This window comes from Peromyscus leucopus, chromosome 12, assembly GCF_004664715.2.
Source record: "Peromyscus leucopus breed LL Stock chromosome 12, UCI_PerLeu_2.1, whole genome shotgun sequence".
NCBI classification, from domain to species: domain Eukaryota; kingdom Metazoa; phylum Chordata; class Mammalia; order Rodentia; family Cricetidae; genus Peromyscus; species Peromyscus leucopus.
In genome coordinates, this window is record NC_051073.1 from 2,699,994 (window position 1) to 2,706,778 (window position 6,785).

The window sequence follows — 6,785 nt, forward strand, 5'->3', positions numbered from 1 at the left end:
ACCTTTCAAATGAACAGAAACACGTGGTCATTCTGAGGTAGCTTTAGGATTAACATAGACTCAGAGTGTATCCCCAACCTCCCTTTTGGGGGTGCTGTGATAGTGAAGTGACAATCTCAGTTCTGTACCCCCGAGCTGGTGTCTCAGCTAAGAGACTTAAGCAGCACGTCCCCCCGAAGCCTCTGCTTCACTCATCTGCGCAATGGGATAAGTTGGAAACACCCCCCATTTCATAATGAGGGTGGCTGTGAGGGCTAGGACGTGCTATGTGAAGTGTGTGTGTGTGTGTGTGTGTGTGTGTGTGTGTGTGTGTGCGCGTGCCCTTGTCCCAGGGGTCCCTGTAAAAGCAGAGCCCTTGACTACATGGAACAGCTTTCAGACTAAGTCTGGCCATGCCTCGGCCCTACAGAGTCCTATCCAGATCCACAAGGAACCTGGATTTGTTAACTCACTGCTTCCCACACTGGTGTGAACTCTGTCCCTGGAAGAAACACTCCCCACTTGCCTTCTCCTTGAGTGGGGGTGTCCTGTCTCCTCCCCCTGGCCATGCCAGCTGCCTTTTAAGTAGGGTAGGCACAGACCTGATACTTCAAGGAACAACCCTCTGGTGCCACACATGCCTTAGGAACTTATGCTCAGAGTGCCAGCCTGTCCTGGCTCCCCACAAGGCCAGAGAAGCCTGAAGTAGAAGCTTGCCACGCTGACCATAAATCTGTGAAACTTAAGACAGATTCCATCTGTCGGGAGGGAGGTCGAGGTCGGCTGACAACGTTGGGATGGAGTTCTTTCTGAGCCTCTAGAGACAGTGGGCTGAGTACAAATGGATGTCACCTGGGTCATCCTCACAGCTGTACCATGGATGGAGCTGCTGCATCTCAGAGGCTGCATCTGCCCAGTGGGGAAGTTATGGGGAAGCCTTAACCTCTGTGAATCCCGGCAGAGTGGCGGAAGCAATCCAGGAGACACAGGCTAAACTTTCCTTCAGATAGAAAACACGAATAGAGTTTTGCTTTGGGGATACATTATATGTATTGTAGGGTCAAGGGGCCAGCCAAAGAAACACACCCTGACCCTGAAACCAGAGCCAGTGAAAAGAAACACTTTGTCCCTGACACCAAAGCCAAAGAAACACACCCTGGCCCTGAAACCAGAGCCAAAGAAACACACCTTGGCCCTGAAGCCAGTGAAAGAAACACACTTTGGCCCTAAAACTGGAGTTGAAGAAACACTGTCCCTGACCAACTCAATGCAAAAACCAACCAATCCCTGAGCAGGAAAACCAATCAAACCCTGAACATGAAACCAGCCAATCTCTGAGCACAGAATCCAGCCAGTCTCTGAGCTTGTCCAAACTCAGGGATTGAAATCTGACTAATTCCCATCCTGGAAATCTTCACCCTGGAAAAACTCTGCCCCTAAAAAGCCCTATAAAAGCCCCGTGCCTGTTCAGTTTGCTCCTGCGTTTTCCCACCCTGGCGGAGGTAGCCACCCTCCTGGATTCTTCCCTCCTAATAACTCTCTTGAATGAGGTTTGGGTGAGACCTTCTTTCGCAGGAATGGGCACAGCAGAGAAGTAACATCTTTCACTAGAACAGAGTGGAGCAGACCAGACTGTAACACTTTCATTGGGGAAATCTCCCTGGTGGGGCAGAGTTGTTACACATTGGGGACCTGAACAGAACTGTAATAGCTTCTCTGGGGAAACCCTCCCCTGCCGGGGCAGAGGTGTTACATTGGGCAAACCTTTCCCTGGAGCACGGCTGTGAGCTGTTGTGCTTACGGTGACTTTGTGGTACTCCTTGCCTTCCGACTGCCAGGATCCCTTTCCATTGGCTGCAATGCTTATGTGTTAGTTACTTTTATTGTTGCTGGGACCAAATACCTGACATAAAAGCAATTTAATGTCTTATTTTGACCCACGGTTTGAGGGTGCACAGTCCCCCACGGCAGGGAAGTCATGTTGCAGCCACACTTGGGAAGCAGAGTGATGAACGCTGGTGCTAGGCTCACTTTCTCCCCTGTGTTCAGTCTGAGACTCCAGTCCCGTCAATAAACCAAATCTAGGAAATCGCTCACAGATGTGCTCAGAGAGGCGTTTCCATGGTGATTCTAAATACGGTAAAGTCAATAATGAAGGTTAACCATGGCAACATCCATATGCATATGTGTTGTGTGCTATTCTGTATAAAAGAACATAGAGGGGAGGAGCTGGGTCGGGATACAACTTGCTGGAGTTAGCAAAATCCTAAGAGGGTCTTTGTACTTCATTGCATTCAGTGTTCTATTGCTGTGAAGAGACACCATGACCGCGGTAACTCTTATGAAAGGAAGCATTTAATTGGGGCTGGCTTACAGTTTCAGAGGTTTAGTACATCATTCTCATGGCAGTGAGCGTGGTGGTACACAGGCAGACGTGGTACTGAGAGTTCTACTTCTGAATCCAAAGGCAGCAGGAAGAGAGAAGGCCTGCTTGAGCTTTTGAAACCTCAAAACCCACCCCCAGTGACATAAGTCCTCCAACAAGGCCACACCCATCCCAATAAGGCCACGCCTCCTAATCTCTGTCAAGGAGTGCCACCCCCTAATGACCAAACATGCAAATATATGAGCTTATGGGGGCATTCCTATTCAACCACACAACCCTTAAACTTACATCTGAAATCAGGCTGAGGTGGAAACCGAGGAGCAGGCAGGGGAAGAGGAGGGGTTTATCAAGAACAAGAATATCGGGCTACAGAGATAGATCAGTTGTCAAAGTGATTCCTTGGAAAGCACAAAGACCTGAATTCCATCCTAGAACCCACATTAAAACGGGGACATGGTGGCACATGCTTGTATTCCCAGCACTGGGAAGCAGAAGCAGGAAGGTCTGTAGCGTTCACAGGCCAGCCATCCCAGACAGGTTAATTTAAAGTTAAGAAAAACTGGCTAATAGTAAGAGTGGAGAAGTCAATTCTACTAAAGTGGCAAATCTGGTTAAAGCCTATGTAGACAAGTACAAATACTCACGGAAGGGGAGCCAGAAGAAAGCTCTGGAAGAACCCATGTCTACCGAGAAAAACATAGGCTGACATGGAGAGCGCAGTAAAGGACACTGTCGATATCTGCCAAGTGCAATTCAACGTGTACGCAACTGTGATCGAAATCTGGTTTTGATAAAATTATTTTTTTTATTGTAGGATATAATGTTTTGTTCTAAATATAGCTGTGCACTGCAACTTCTATATCTAACCCCCAACCCCAATAAAACAAATTCAAGGGAAAAAAAAAAAAAACTGGCTAGCAATAAGCCAAGTTAAGGCCAAGCATTTATAATTAAGAATAAGCCTCCATGTGTGATTTATTTTGGAGTTGAGTGGTGGGCCCCCCCAAAAGAGCCAAAGAATGATAAAACAAACAGGGGGGTCATAAGTATGCAGGTACACACACATGTGTGTCCTCCCGTGCCAGCCTTGGGTGTTATTCCTTAGGTGCCATCCATCTTGTTTTTTGTTTGTTTATTTTGGTTGGTTTTTCTGGTCTCAGACTTTTGAGATAAAGTCTGTCTACACAGCCCTAGCTGGCCTAGAACTCACTCTGTAAACCAGGCTGGTCTTGAACTCACAGAGACCCACCTGCCCCTGTCTCCTGAATGTTGGGTTTATAGACACACACCATCACATCTGGCCCACCTTGTATTTTGAGAAAGGGTCTCTCACTGGCCTAGAACTCACCAAGTTTGTGACATCCCAGGAGAACCTTTTGTGTCTCCATGCTTCCACCAGAGGCAGCCGGGTCAGCACAGAACCTCAAGGCCACCTTTGACAGCAACCTGTCAAGTGCTGAAGGAGTCTCCTTGTACCTCTTGGCTTCAAGGGACTCAGAAATCCCACATCTGGTAAACACAGCCACAGAAGGAGCCTGAGCTTTGATCTGTCTCAACAAAGGCCCCCAGGCTTAGCTGGAAACTGGGAGCTGCTTGTTTTTGTTTTGCACATTTCTGCTAAGATCTTAGGTCTGGGGAGCACTGAAGTTTTCTGGAAGGTTCTGTCTGTGGGGTGGCTGCTCTTGGTGCAAGTCTGTCAAGAGGACTCTGGAGCTGGTGGCCTAGCACTCTAGGGGCTCTTGGGAAATGGCACCTGCCAAGGAAATTGAAGGCAATGATTTGTGTATGGTCTAGTTTTCTATGCTTTACTTTTGTGTGCATGCTCACATGAGTGAGTGTGGATGTGTGTGCATGCATGTGTTTCTATATATGTGTGTATGTATCTGGGTGTGTTCCTGTGAGTGTACATGTGTGCACATGTATGTGGAGGCCAAGTAGCCTTCCTCAGAAGCTTTCCATATTGTGTTTTTGAGACAGGGTCTCTCATTGAGATCCAGGGCTTGCTGATTAGACTAGACTAGCTGGCTAGCAAGTCCCTCCTTTCAGATAACTCTAGTTTGTATATCAAGTTGATGTAAGACCGGCCAGCACATTGTCCTGGGCTTGTAGGAAACCCTTCCATAGCATCTTGCTTCTGTGCCTGCTCATGTCTGAATTTTTCTCCTTTTGAAAGGATAGCTGTCATCGGATTAGGGTCCACGTGACCTCATCCTAAGTGTTTACAGGTATGAGGAGTTATAACCTCAATACGTCAGGGGGACGTGCTTCAGCACCCGGCACTCAATGCTCAGAAAGCTGTGCCATGTGTGATGAAGCATGCAGGAGGGGGTGGGCTGTGCCCACTAGGAGGTTCCGCTGAATGTGTCTGTTCCTCCAGGCAGGAGACATCACTCTGGAGTAACCAACTTGGCTTAGACCACTGGCAACTCTGGTCAGTCTTGACTGTACTCAGCTGGATGTGGCATCTTCTAGGAGAAACGCCTCTGGGCACGCCTGTGAAGATACCTCCAGGGAGGTTTGCTTGAGGAGGGAAGACATCCTGAATGCTGGGGCCACCATTTCACCACCTGGGGTTCTGAGCTGGATAAAAAGGAGAAAGTGAGCTGAGCACCAGCAACCTGCTTCTGGCTTTAGATGCAATGTGACCCACTGCCTCAGGCTCTCGCCCTGATGGATGGTGCCTGTGGGGCACGAGCCAGAATAAACCCTCCCTTCCTGAACTTGGTTTTGTTACCTCAACAATGAAAGTAAAAACGAAACAGGAAAGGTGAAGAAATGTCTTACTTCACGGCTCCATTTTCGGAACCAGCTATTGACTAATTAGCTTCGCTGAACCGAAGAAAAAGATAGAATCTGCTTTGATTTCTTTGCCTGGAGGCAATTGAATAAAGTGAGGGGTGGGTGGAGGCAGTGAGGAGGGTGGTCCGTAAATAACTGCTCTCACCATCTCCCGCATCTGGACAGAATGTCCCGGGAGGAAGTTGTATACACGGTTAATGATGTGTTTTGTTAGTATTCAAGTTCGCTGTGACTATTTGGGGGCAATTTCTTTAAAAGCATGCTTTTAGAGCAGAAAGAATCTTCTGGGTGGGAGGGAAGATGAGTTAATGTAAAATCTACTCCGAGTGTGCACATCACCACACTCTCCGAGGTGGCTGCTGCAGGCACAGGATAGTGACTTCCGTGCAGAGAGAGTCCAATGAAAAACGTAGGCAGGACGGCAGTGTCTGGCCCACGGCATGTTCTCTGGGTTTCCCAACCCTGGCTGCTTGCAGCTTGCTGCCTTGTGGCCAGCTTAGGGTAACATCTCTTACATGTAACCCCACCCACACCTTATGCCTTTAGCCCTTTAATCCAAGGTTTTCCTCAGCAATAAACACCCTCTTGGGAAGCATCCAGGACAGGCTTTGTAGTTGGGGTTCAATGGAGCACCCATACACAAGCTGAGCTGAGACCCCCGTTTACTGTTCTGTCCACTAATGGTGCTGTTGCCCTTGAGGCTAACTGGGAAGAGTTCTAGAACTAGAATTCTGCTGCAAGGCACAGGGCCCTGATTAATGCTCCTGCCCTTCACTGCTGGAAATCCCTGGAGCCTGGGGTATGGATATGCTGAATGTATGAATATGCTGCATTTTACACCAAAAGAGTCTTGTCACTTTAAATTAAGGACCAGGGATGGCAAGTCTCCTGGTGATATAGTCTGTTTCTAGAATGTTCGCCATGCACTTGTGTGTTGAAGGCTTGGTGTAGCTAGAGTTTTCCTGCCTTGCCCACAGTCAGGACAAATCTTTGTCACCCGCCAGTCCCACAGCCGCTCAGACCCAACCAAGTAAACACAGAGACTTATATTGCTGACAAACTGTATGGCCATGACAGGCTTCTTGCTAACTGTTCTTATAGCTTAAATTAATCCATTTCCACAAATCTATACCTTGCCACGTGGCTTGTGGCTTACTGGCATTTTCACATGCTGCTTGTCCTGGCGGGCAACTGGCTGTTTCTCCTTCTGCCTTCCTGTTCTTTTATTTCTCCTCTCTGTTAGTCCCGCCTATACTTCCTGCCTAGCCACGGCCAATCAGGTTTTATTTATTGACCAATTAGAGCAACACATTTGCCATACAGACCATCCCCCAGCACAACCAAGTGCAGACCATCTTAGACACCTGCACTCAGGCCCGTGGTCCTGATCATCCTCTATGTGGACCTGCTGGGTAAAGCCACGAGGAACCCGAGAACAGGCTCCCACAGGACATACAGAACATCCCACAGCAGGTTGGTTTCCAGCGTGTGGTGCTATTGGGAGGTGGTGAATCTTTTAGGGATGGGGTTTGGTGTGAGGTTTTAACTCACTGAGTTGATATGACCTTGAAGGAGACTGTGGGACTCCAGGAAGTTCCCTTTTGTGTTGCCGCACAACCTT